Below are 12,283 nucleotides of genomic sequence, written 5' to 3'. Positions count from 1 at the left end.
GCACCTACTAAATCATCCATTCAGACACTTATATACCCACTCATTCTTCAATATGCCTTTCCCTACATATATATTAAACATATTTAAACTTGACAGAAACACACAGTCACTGGATGTCATTAGTGATGTAATCAGTGATGTCATTTGAGATGTCATGAGTGGATTTCAAAGGTTTTTTAAATGTAAATTTCTAACTATAACATGCCTGAAACCTATGGTTTTTTGAGTGAATTTCAAAGGTTTTTTAAATGCTAATTTCTAATGATAATGTGCCCCATCCCCTCCCTTTACCACTGTGCAAACGAACCCATGGTGCATTTTAAGTAGGAGGATTAAGTCCCCTTGAATCCTGAGAGTTTCTGTGGTCCAACTAGCCCACCAGGTACCTCCAGTAAGCGCAACAGAGCTGCGTTGCAGAGAGGTGTAAAAAGGGGTGTGGCTCGGACCACCTCTCTGCAACGCAGGACTCTGGCGCTTCTTGGCGGTACCTGGTGGGCTAGTTGGCCCCCAGGGGCCCTCAGGATTGAAGGTCCCCAACTTAATGCCAAATTTGGGGTAATTCTGTTCAGCAGTTCGGGCTGTAGCCGTGTCTAAAGTTTCCTATGTAAATGAACATGGAGAAAGCACGTTTTGGGACCCCCCTTTTTTCTTGGCCCCCGCTTAGCAAATCACCTCAAAACTATCAGGATAGAAGCTGACTCAAGCGGGCCACAAGTTTTGAAAATTTCACGATGATTCGTCAACCTGCACCAAAGTTATTGGGAAAACAAAAAACGCTTTTCCTATGGAAACTAGGTCCTAACTATAATATATGTATATAAAATATATATACATATTCACTAAAAAAACATAGTTTTCAGGGACGTTATAGCTAGTTGAACATTTACCTCATTTAAAACCAGAGATATTACATACTTAGATTCTAGTAGAATTACATACTAACATTCTACTATGACTTACAATGGAATACTGCACAGAGCACATGACTACAGCAATAAGCTCATGGTTTCATCCACGAGGCTTGAGACCGGCAGGGGTAAGTCTTTTGCTTCCCACTCCCTATATTAAATAAACGTAAACTAACACTTCTTCCACAGATATGCTACAGCACCCAGAGCAGATCACTTTACAGCAATGAGCACACAATTTAGGCTCACGGTTTAATTCCCGAGTCTTCACACCAGTAGGGGTGAGTGGTTCGCGTCCCACTCCTTATATACTATAAACACATACTAACACTGTATACTATCATCTCACAGCAGCAGTCAGTAGTTTGCTTCTCACCCCCTGTATGGTATAAACGCCTCCTAACACTTCTTGCAGACGTATGCTAAAAACACCTACCACATCAATTTACAGCAATGACCTCACGGTTAAACGCCTACTAACACTACTTGCACACGTATGCTACAAACACCAAACCACATCACTTTACAGCAATGACCTCACGGTTTAGACTCTTGGTTTCATACCCGAGTGTAGCACCACATGATATCACCACCATGCCACTCTGAGCAACACCGCACTTTCACACCATTAACAGTGATAACTACCTACTGGCAACAGCCAGTAGGTAATCAAGAACAAATTATATTAGTTCCTTGATTCTTTTAGCTTTCAAAACTTCTCTCTATTACGGTCTTTCTACTTTTCTATACAAATAGTTTTTAATATTCAAGTACACATCGAAGTTAGAAGTACACATCGAAGTCAGAAATGCAACGTATTCTATCAACACACTTTCTAGAACATTCTACAACACTTGGAGGTTAGAAGTTCATAACATTTTTTCAACCGAACAATATATTTTTGCAACATTTTCTCGAATATTTAACGGTACGTGCAAGTTAAAAGTTTTTGATTGTTTTAAGTTCGAACAGTGCTTTCCAAATGCAAGTAGCAGGTATGATTGAGTTGAGCAAATGTTATCCTATAATATGTACTCCACGTGCAAACTGCTTTTTCTGAACCAATCACAAAGATACTTTTCCACAAAACTAATGTGCACCCTACTTTTAAAACACAATGCTTTTCATCTCCCAATCAGGTACTGTTTTGTATGTGAAAAGAAACTAGTTACCCATCTTTAAACATATTTCTTATTCTACGAAGGAACTGCATGAGTTACAGACATCTTCCACCTTCCAGCCATACCTTCAAAATGCTAGTGTGGATCGTAGGACATAGCTATGTTTTCTGGTGCAAGAGGTATGCAGAACAGAGATGTATTGATTTAGACCTAGGTTTACAAAATGTGGACATTAAATGATTTGGACAGAGAGGATTGAAGTGACACCAATTGTAGCCTTTGGTTTAAACCTGTTTGCATCTCCAACACCCTGACCTCATGATTGTGCACTGTGGTGGAAACGACCTAGACACATTGACTGGGGTAGGTTTGAAAATGCTTATGAAGGACACTTTTGGACAATTGATGTTACTTTTGCCTCAAACTGTCTTTGTATATTCCAATAAATGCCAAAGACAGAAGTGGAAATGGTCCAAACAATTTTGTCCTCAGATTGAAAAATCGCGGTAAAAATTCAACAAAGCTGTATCTGCATACCTCAGAGGCCACAAAATGGGCTCCATCTACAACAACAACATACGTTTTGATATGGCAAATATATACAGAAGTGATGGAGTACACTTCACAGATCAGGGAAACTGAGTTTTCCTGAATAACTTTAAGCTGTGCATCCGCACTTATATGTAGCTCTAACTAAAGAACACAAGGGCTCTTTTTAGAGCCACCCTATAACTTACAACTTAGGCCCACTATTTTAGGGCCATATAAATACCAACTCCCACACCCTCGCCAAAATGTATTCTCCACACAGCTGTGGTGCAGTGGCCAGACCATCTCACTTTGCAGCACAGATCTCTCACTTTGATCCCCAGCTCTACTCACCCATAGGGATGACTAGTTTCCGCTTTACAAATACCGTATTGATTTACCTTCGCACTCCCTATACAACACTACCTAAGCACCATACACAAGCTACAATGTTCTAAACAAAAGTAGCTATAACTACATGCTGACACTACTTGCACAGATGTGGCACAGCGGCCAGAGCCCCTGACTTCACAGCATATGACACACAGTTTGAGCTCACGCTTTAATCCCCGACTCTGGCAGCAACTCAGCTTAGCAGCATGAGACTCTAGACAATACCTCACATATATTCAATACCCCAGTACTTTCATACCAGTACGGGTCAGTAGTTCATCCTAGTAGTTATAAACACATGCGGACACTACTTCCACATCTGTAGTGCAGCGGCCACGGCACATTACTTCACAGCATAAGACACACAATTTGGGCTCACGCTTTAGTCCCCGAGTCCCGCACCAGCTCACCTTATCCGCATCAGACTCAATACCTCACCGAATTTCCGTAGCTCACTACCTATACACCAGTAGTGGTAAATACTTTGCTTCGCACCCCCTCCATAGCACACCCTAAACACCCCACAGAGGTTACAGTGCTCCTACCCTCCTATTTCCCACTCTTTTCTACCTTTTTTTCCCTTACTCGCTTCAATGGAATCACAAAATGGCGGCCAACACTTGCAAGTTGCATCCGCTTGCACCGCTCGCAGCCAATCAGCAGCAAGCTCGAGCTCCTAATGTCTCAGCCAATCAGATGGCAAAATTCCCAAATATCAATATCTGTAAATTTCAATATTTCTCAACAACTACTAAATGAATTTAAACCAAATAAACAAAAGTGTGCTTTCTAGACCAAGACCCTTCTCCCTGCCAAATTTGGGGTAATTCCGTTCACCCGTTCGACCTATAGCCTTGTCTAAAGTTTCCTATGGAAATTAACATGGAGGAAACACATTTTGGGACCCCCTTTTTTTCCAGGCCCCCCTTAACAAATCACCCCCAAACTTTTAACATAGGATTAGTTTAGAAAATTTCCATTTTTTTTTTAAATTTTAGTTTCTATTTTTGAATGTGTGTATCAAGGGTTATATTACGCTATTACGCTGAGAGGAGGTCTGTCACTCTTTCACAATGATGATGTCATTAGTGATGTCATCAGTGATGTCGTTTGAGATGTCATCAGTGATGTCATAAGTGATGCCACTGACCATGTCATGAGTGATGTAATATGTGACGTAATCAGCAGTGCATTGCGGGCGCGCAAGTTATAATTATATAATGGGGGAATTTCAATGGTTTTGTATGAGTGAAATGTCCAGCTAACTATAATATATGTGAAACCTATGGTTTTTCAGTGAATTTCTAAGGTTTTTTAAATGCTAATTTGTAACTATAACGTGTGTGAAACCTATGGTTTTTTCAGTGAATTTCTAAGGTTTTTTAAATGCAAATTTTTAACTATAACACGGGTGAAACCTATGGTTTTTTCAGTGAATTTCTAAGGTTTTTTTAAATGCTCATTTTTAACTATAACGTGGCTGAAACCTATGGTTTTTTTCAGTGAATTTCAAAGGTTTTGTAAATATTAATGTTTAATGTATTAATTGTTATACTTTTTTATACTGATTTACTACATTATTTTAAATTATTTATTTTTTTATATTTTATTTTTTAAATTACATTACATATTTTTTATATAAATTGAAAAATAAATGTTTTTAAAAAGATTAAAATTGTAATATTTTTTTTATATATATATTTTTAATTCATATATATTTTATATAGCAGGCAATGATTTCCTATGGAAGGAAATTCAAGTTACTGTAACTACGATTAGAATTACTTTTCAGGATCAGTAGTGGGCTAAAAGATGCATCAATGAGGTCTCTCCTCAAAAAAGCGGAGTAAATCGGCATTCGTAGTTCGGCTGATTTTTGAGGAATTCTTTAAAGTTCCTAAACTCCACACTTAGAAGAATTTCCAAGTAAAACATGTCAATGTTAGCCTATGGAAGGAAATTCAAGTTACTATAAGTATGGTTACATTTACTTTTCAGGGTCCGTCCTGGGCTCAATGATGCAGCACTGACGTCTCTCATGATAACAGGCGAGTAAATCGAAATTCGTAGTTCGGATGATTTTACAGGAATTTTTTAAACTTCCAAAACTCCACACTTAGAAACATTTCCATGTGAAACCAGTCCATGTTAGCCTGTGCACTGTTAACTCACTCTACATTTTTCTCACTGTTGTGCCTCTGCCGTGACCCAGAGAACGCCCTGAGACCATGCCTGCTTATGTTCTTTGTGAAAAATGTTCTTAACGGTAGCAGCATCATCTTTTTGGTGTGTAGGAACACAAAGCCTATGTCCACACGTGCTGTATACTAGGTGGTGCGAAGGCGAGAGGTGAAAATGTAAGATTGCACGCAATGACCAGCCCCTGCTCAAAGCAGGTAGTGCAAGAACAGAGAACGACTCACCATCGATGACAGCCCAAAACCAAGACTTGCCAAGGGTGGAGCAACTATCTAAAGAATTCAGATGGATAAGAGTTTAGTCTTACATCGTTTTGAAATATGGAGAAAGTCTGAAAAGTAGCGAAGTACAAGAAGGATGTTCCTCAGATGAGAGATTGGATGGACAACATTTTGAACACAGGGATATTCTATGTAACTGTGGATGATAGTGGAGTTTCTGGAAAGCTGTGGAGGATGTATGCAACATTATGAGCTTGTATGCAACGCGGAAGTAATATTCTGTGAATTGTAAAGAGTGTAACAATTCTGTAGGTTGCTGAAGGATAGGAGCCAAGTTCTGTAGTGTCAAAGCACACAAGCGACTTCTGTATTGTTGTGAAAGATGTGAGAGGAGTTATTTGGATTTGTAAGGAATAGAAGCGAGGTCTATGGAACTAGGAAGGATGCAAGGGGAGCTCAAGAAAGCTGCTAATGGTGTTCTGTGGAGTTGCAAGGGATGGGGGAATTCTGTGCAACTGGTAAGGAAACTGAACAAACGGAGGTGACTCAAGAGCTGTAAAAGGCAACAGATGTGGGAAAAAAGAAGACATTCTGCAAATTAGTTAGGGGGAGTTATGCGTAGTTGTAAAACATGGGAGGACATTTCTGTATATTTTGAAGATGTAGATTTGTGATGGATGGGAAGTATGCGCTACACTTTTGAAGGATGGGGAAGTGCTATGAAGTTGAGAAGGGGTAGAAAGAGTTTGTAAAGATGCGAGAGCAGTTCTGCAGATTTTGAAACATGCAACAGTTCTGTATAGTTGTGAAGGATGGGAGGTAGGAGATAGAGTGCGGCACACTAACCCCTGGGGGCATCTTGGTGCCGAGTACTAGAGGTGGTACTCACTTACTTAATCGACTTCGTAAGGATGAAGGGCTGAGTGGTCACGCCGGAATTGGAACCTGTGACAAGGAGGTCAAAGGGACATTCCTGACCTGGTCAGAAGATAACTGAGAGAAGCAAGAGTGGCAACTACTTGACCCGAAGGAGATCAACAAGGGAAGCATCGAGATGCTGTTCAAAGTAGCACTGTATCTTCCTGGCCTGACAGGGTGGGTGAGCTGGTGAACTCAGCAGTGCTGCTGAGACCCCGAGGCTGAAGCAGAAATGTAACAGCGCCAGCACTTGGTGTCCCAGGGGGTCTGATTGCAATTGAGAGGTGCCTGTAGTCACCAATTGAAAGTAGTGTGTCACTGCAGTGAAGAGGTGAAACTCTCCATTTCAATCGAAAAAACTGGAAGCACCCAGTGTCTGACAACACCAGCCCATTTAAAGCAGGCAACCAAGGGACGTCAGTGCAAACCGGCAATATCACTCAGTGACTGCAGGGCTCACTGTGGCCTGCAGATCACGAGACTGAATCCAGCAATATCACTCTGACTTCAGGGCTCACTGTAGCCTGCAGATCACGAGACTGAATCCACCAATGTCACTCGATGACTTCAGTGATCACTGTGGCGGGGGTGCAGATCATGAGACTGAATCCGGCAATAGCACTCAGTAACTTCAGGGCTCACTGTGGTCTGCAGATGTCGAGCCTGAATCTGGCAATGACCATCTCAGCCCTTCATCCTTCCGTTGTAAATAGGCTGGGAATCATTACATCTGGTTACGGTATGTCGTGATACTGTCACAAAGCTCACTTTGAGGGGCACTCCTCTGACAGAGGCCCGTGTTTGCCAGAGCACCAGAGGAGAGCATGTCCACATCAGAAGAGGGGTGTCCGCAGCAGGAGTCAGTACAGGTTTAGGACAGAGCTAGCGAGCTATGGGGTGGGCTCACAGACAGAGACCCCCATGGCACACTTCACACTCTGCACAGGGCTGTGCACACACACTGCGAGGCACCTACAGACACTTCACAACTAACTGATAACGAATCAGGAAACAATGGGCTACAGTTCTAGCATTTACTGAGAAACTCAGAGCAGCGCCATTTTAAAAAGACAGAGGTCAGTCCCCTTAGAAAGTACAGCAAAATGAGATTCTTCACTGGTGACGTTTGGCCAATGAGAGTTGCTCTAATTTTGATAGCGAGGCTTGGAATGCAAACAGTGCCTGATAGATTGATGTATCCTTCTTCATGTTGAGAGATGATTGAAGTTTGAGCTAGAGGGATTGGAAGCGGAAATGCAATGAGAGATATTTCGGCTCCGACTCCCAGTGCTGGTCATTGATTTAATTAAATTGTTGCCGGATGGATATCGAAAATTGGTGGTCTAGGTGTGACAGCAGAGAGGGACGGAGTCACAATAGTAGAGGCACAAGGAACGGAATTTGGCAGTCAACTTACACATTTATTATTGCAACTTTGTTTCCTCTGTGCCATTTCGACTACCAACTGCACACCCTAGCTTAGTATTGGAAGCCCGGATTCACCATATGACTCCTCCACTCCCACCACTTTCCAGAGCCACCAGGTTACGGATGAAATCGCCTGTCTTCAAGTCCCAAAGTTTAACGGTGCCATCATCTGAGCTTGTTACCACAAACTTTGAGCTGAACTGTAAGCAAGTGACAGCACTCTGATGCTTCTGGGGGCCCTGCAGGGTCTGTAAGCACTGTCCTGTCTTTATATCCCAGATCTTCACAGTGGAGTCGGCATTTCCTTAGATGAGGGTGTTGTCCCGCAGCTCCATCCCACTGGTCAGGGGCTGATGACCCATAAGCGTGTGCAAACAATTTCCACTTTCCACATCCCAGACACGGATAGAGGTGTCCAAGGAGCCGCTCACAATATGCTCCCCATCAAACTGCAAGGAGTAGACTCTGTTGGTGTGTCCTTGCAGAGTGTGAATGCAAGTCTCCGTCTCCGGGTCCCAGACCTTCACAGTGTAATCATAAGCACCGCTGACCACCTTCTTGCCATCGTACTGCACGCAGCGAACAGCAGCCACATGACCCATAAGTACATGAAGACACTGACCAGTCTCAATGTCCCAGAGCCGCAGGGTGGCATCACGTGAGCCGCTAACAACCCTGCTTGCGTGGAGGTGCATACAGCCCACTGTGGATGTATGACCGTACAGGGTGTGGATGCACTCGCCAGAGTCTGCGTTCCAGACCTTCAGCGTCCTGTCTGTGGAGCCACTAATCACTATATTATCTCTCATCTGAGAGGACCAGACGCTGCCTGTGTTCCCCACCAATGTCTGAACACACTCTCCTGTGATAGCAGACCACACCTTTAGCGTGTTGTCATCAGACCCGCTAACTATTCAGTTCCCACAGAACTGAAGACAAGTTATGACGTGATCATCATGTCCCTTTAGCACCTTAGGGGGCCTGAGGTCCCCGCTTCGCCAGTTCAAATCTATCTTGTGCTTCCTCATGAAACCAAATTTCCATTGACTGTACATGAAACCAGGTGTCAGCATCCTCCGCCATCTCAGGTTGAGGGGCTCATCAATTCCTTCATCTCTGCATTTTTCCCGCTATAGAAAATTGTCCTCAGCCAGGATCCTCCAGTAGCGGCAGGTCTGAGCGGCTCGCAGAAGGTCCCGGGGCTCTAAGAAGGATAGTACGTACAGGGCAAGCTCTTTGGGTAGTAAAGAGATGAAAACCAATGCGATAGCGAAACATATGGAGAAAGAACATGAAAGTCGGTTGGAATGTCTCAAATTCTGGGCCATCGAACAAGTGCCATTAAGTTTCATATTCATTAGAGAGCCTCCTGTTTTCATATCATCATCATTATAAACGTGTGCAAATATAATAATAAACAAATGTGTGCTGCGAACAAAAAGTAAATACAATGTTTACAAATCATCGGCTTGCTGACTGTCATGGCATCTAATACATAAAGAAAACACATAAATAGTGTATGGTATATGATCACCTTGTTGTGTGGCATCATAAGTTCATTTGTGCCAAAAAATAATAGTAATAATGAATTAGTGTGAAATGTTATCAAAAAGTCTAGGGGTGAGTAGCTGAAACCCACGGCAAAAGATGCACGTACTGGTTGAGCTATGCCCCCATTCACATGAAAAGCAGTCAGATAGGCAATATAGACCGGTTTACAAGCATGCAACCCAAGTGGGTACAGCCGATATGAGTAAATACCTAAACATACCAGTGCACTTCTCAGTAAACATATGATTAATACGCCCAAGTGGGCCATAATAAAAACTTATAAAATAGCCTACCATGTGACACTGTCTGGATATTTAGACATATAACAATAATCAAATACACTACTGATCGAGATTTGGCTAGCTAGCAGCTTATTTGACCCTAGTGGGTAAAAATAACCAGTATACTAAATGCCTAATGCGGGATCATATACAAACTAATAACAATGTAAAAATTACATATTGTTTCGGCCTCAGGGGCCAGCATTTGCATAACATTGTAAATCACGTTGGAACTGTGGCTCGATGACTTGCATCATATACTTGATTTGAGATGGTTCACAGCGATCGATGAGCTCATCCAATGCTAGCAACCTCTCGGGACCGGTCCACTTCTGAAAGGTTCGCAGCCTGTCCTGCAGCTCTGCTGGAGGGGCGATGGAAGGGATTCGTCGACGCTGATGCCCATGGTGGTTGGCATTTCGCAGGTCCCCAAACGTTGTGGCACTGTTTATGCATTGTGCTAATGACCTAAAACTGCTGTACTCTGAGCCTTTGCATAACTTCTTTCCAGGAGATAGGGCTCTCACATCGACACCATTCTCAGACTTTCGTTTCATCTTGGGCCGAACATGACGAATGAGGTTCCCCTCCTCAGTACGCTCCAGATAATCAATCCGCGCTCATCCATCATATAATAGAAGTAAAGAGAAGCGGATCCTGTGCACACGCTGGAGAGATCCGTTGTCCTGTTGTCAGGACGCAATGTTACATACAAGAAGGAAAGGTATGTCAAAGTTCAAAAATCAAGCACAAATGTTTGTGTACGTGAAGAAGTCTTTTATAAATCAATTGTTGGTCAGTACAGAAGATAATAGCCAGCCGACACGTGTTTCGTCACACCGTGAAGGATATGTGACTCATCAGGGCTGCTTTGTTGAAGGGGTGATCAGGGTCGTCGTGGCGAGCTCAAGGGTGAAAATGGCCACATACTAAAACAGAAGTTAAATACAAGAGAACCCTTTTCCTCAATAGGGGAGTGGAAGTAGCAGATGGGTGCGTCCAAAACTTCCCGAGGGTACTTGGAACAAAAGTAGGGAGTGCAGCAGGTCCGTGCGTCCGAGGTGCGTGGTCCGGGTAATGGAGGGGCTCCATTACCTGGTACTTCCACTCCCCTATTGAGGAACGATCTCTCCAGCGTGTGCACAGGATCCGCTTCTCTTCTATTTTGGTCTAGGCCTCCCTAAACCTACACATGGGTGTTTTTCCATTTGGGTTTGTGCTCCCCTGCCCTGAATTGCACCGCGTGCTCACCGCACCAACTTTATAACTAAGAGATCACACCGCTTAGAGCGCCACTGCTTCCTGTTCTCTCAACTCAAACCCATTCCCTTATATAATAGAAGTAGACGTCACTGCCATCCTCTCCATCTTCGCTCTCTTCCTCCTCTTCATCCTCTCTTCGCACGCCAGAGCGGTCAGACTTTTCCGACTCATCCTCCTCTTCCTCCTCCCAAACAGCCTGAATCTCTGACTCTTCTTCCTCCTCTCTGCCCGTGCCTCTGGAATGTTCCTGAGACACGTTGCCATTCAAAGCATCTCCTGTAGAACTGGATGACCTTGGCTGTGTGTTGTTGTGCGAGCAGCTACCCCGGCCAGTATCACCACTGCACTGGCTCTTCCGGCACGTCAGGCGGTCACTGTTAATTTCCAGAATGCGGGTGGTAATCCCCTTCACATGCAGGGGATCTTCTAAGGAGTTGAACCCCTTCAGCTCCTCTCTTTTCCGCACGATGCCCCGGGTTCCCCTCCTGCCGATACCCCTCAGCGCCCCCTCCAGCTCCTTGATGCCCGTTCGGTTGATGTCCACCGCGCTCCTCTGGTGCGGCTCCGGATCCTCCATGCTCTCTCTACCCGGGGATCTACTACGACCGCAGCCAGGAAACTCTGAGGACCTACAGGCCTCCGTGCGCATTTATTATTTTTTTATTTGAATTGAGCCTAAGTATTCCGAGTTGGAATCCCCATGTAAAATAAATAAATAAATAAATATGCATTTTATTTTATCGGCAGGGTACGCGTACCTACACGAACCCCGCGATTTGTCAATTTTTTTAAAATAATTTTGGGCCTTGGGGGTCCTTGTGGGACCCCCTGAGCAGGCCTAGGGGGTCAGGGTGTTTCTACCCAGCCCCCTTTGCGTGTTTTCCACCTTTGTTTCCCTGCTTTCTTGTGCCTCAGTCTACCGTGGCACAAGATGGCTGCCAAAACTTTCTAGTTTAGAGTGTTGACAGACAGTTGACAGACAATTAGCATTCAGCTCGTGCTCGGGAAGGTACAGAGTACAGTAAGCTTACAGTAAGATTACCATAACACCTCCAATATATATCTATGATTTTACTTATGATTTTCTCACGAACTACTGAACGGATTTACACCATTCAGCGTGATCTGCGAACAGATCTCTACCTTTTTGCCAAGTTTGGTGTAATTCCGTTCCTCAGTTCGGGCTGTAGCCCTGGCTAAAGGTCCTATGGGAAATTGCATGGGGCAAACAAATTTTGGGACACCCCTTTTTTTCTCGGCCCCGCTTCACGAATCGCCCCCAAACTTTCAAGGAAGGAGCTGAGCGGAGCAGGCCATTTTCTTGGAGAAATTCGCATAGATTCGTCCACCGGCGCCAAAGTTATTCCAAATAGAATGTTGCGGGTTTCCTATAGAATCTAGGTTTTAACTATAACTACCTACTGGCGACTGTCATTTGAGATGTCATCAGTGATGTCACTGACCATGTCATG

At 43.7% G+C, this 12,283-nt stretch overlaps 1 pseudogene; it reads right to left on the bottom strand.

Moving 5' to 3' along the window:
- Nucleotides 1-7,712: 7,712 nt before the first annotated feature.
- Nucleotides 7,713-11,460, bottom strand: LOC144752512 (F-box/WD repeat-containing protein 7 pseudogene; annotated as a pseudogene).
- Nucleotides 11,461-12,283: the final 823 nt, after the last annotated feature.

This window comes from Lissotriton helveticus, chromosome 5_1, assembly GCF_964261635.1.
Source record: "Lissotriton helveticus chromosome 5_1, aLisHel1.1, whole genome shotgun sequence".
In the NCBI taxonomy this organism is placed as follows: Eukaryota; Metazoa; Chordata; class Amphibia; order Caudata; family Salamandridae; genus Lissotriton; species Lissotriton helveticus.
The sequence above is the reverse complement of the archived record's forward strand: the minus strand, read 5'-3'. Positions and strand labels throughout refer to the sequence as shown.